This window comes from Tachyglossus aculeatus, assembly GCF_015852505.1.
Source record: "Tachyglossus aculeatus isolate mTacAcu1 chromosome 12 unlocalized genomic scaffold, mTacAcu1.pri SUPER_6_unloc_2, whole genome shotgun sequence".
NCBI lineage: Eukaryota > Metazoa > Chordata > Mammalia > Monotremata > Tachyglossidae > Tachyglossus > Tachyglossus aculeatus.
The window spans coordinates 16,411,583-16,412,672 of NW_024044829.1; the positions used below are offsets into that span (position 1 = coordinate 16,411,583).

The 1,090-nt window shown below is 48.3% G+C and overlaps 1 non-coding gene across 1 annotated transcript; it reads right to left on the reverse strand.

Annotated features, from left to right (window-relative positions):
• Window positions 1-654: 654 nt before the first annotated feature.
• On the reverse strand, window positions 655-792 carry LOC119921499. The gene has a single exon (XR_005448535.1). It is a non-coding gene; the product is annotated as a small nucleolar RNA SNORA7 (small nucleolar RNA).
• Window positions 793-1,090: the final 298 nt, after the last annotated feature.

A 1,090-nucleotide genomic window follows, 5' to 3' on the forward strand; every position in this document is an offset into this window, starting at 1 on the left:
ATAGTTGAAGCCGTGGGAGTGAATGAGTTCACCGAGTGAGTTCACCAAGGGAGTGAGTATAAGTGGAGAACAGAAGGGGACCAAAAATTGACACTTGAGGAACCCCTACAGTAAGGGGATGGGAGGGGGAGGAGGAGTCCATGAAGGAAACTGAGACTGAACGTCCAAAGAGACGAGGAGAAACAGGAGAGGATGGAGTCTGTGAAGACAAGGTTGGATAGCGTTTTGAGGAGAAGGGGGTGGCCCACAGTGTTGAAGGCAGTTGAGACATAGAGAAGGGTTGGGATAGAGTAGGAGCCATTGGATTTGGCAAGAAGGAGGTCATTGGTGACCTTTGAGAGAGCAGTTTTGGTGGATTGAAGAGGACGGAAGCCATATTGGAGGGGGTCTAGGAGAGAGTTGTAGTTGAGGAATTCGAGGCAGAGAATGTAGACAACTCATTCTAGGAGTTTGTAAAGGGAGGGTAGGAGGGAGATTGGGTGATAATTAGAAGGGGCAGTGGGGTCAAGAGAGGGTTTTTTATGATGGGGGAGATGTGGGCATGTTTGGTAAATGGTAAATAGTTTACCATTGCCTTCTGAGCAGTAAACCTGAGTCTCTGCCCTCAACTCTATTCCATGCCACTGTTGCCCAGTACAGATAAGGTGAGTTTTGACTTCTATCAGATTGCCTTCCACTCACTAGCCACTGATCAAGCTAGGAATGGATTGGGTATGTCTCTGCTTGACTCTCCCTCCCATAGCCGAGACTGGTAGAGTACTGAAAACTCTCCAGGTGCAATTGTGAGAGGGGTTCTGAGATGCTAGCAAGAAAAATATAGCATAGTTTTGTTCAGAGACACCTAAGGTTTGGATTGCCAAGATCTCTCCTTTCCTCTCCATCCATACCGCTACCCTGCTCGTTCAAGCTCTCGTCCTATCCCGTCTGGACTACTGCATCAGCCTCCTCTCTGATCTCCCATCCTCGTCTCTCTCCCCACTTCAATCCATACTTCATGCTGCTGCCCGGATTATCTTTGTCCAGAAACGCTCTGGGCATATTACTCCCCTCCTCAAAAATCTCCAGTGGCTACCAATCAATCTGTGCATCA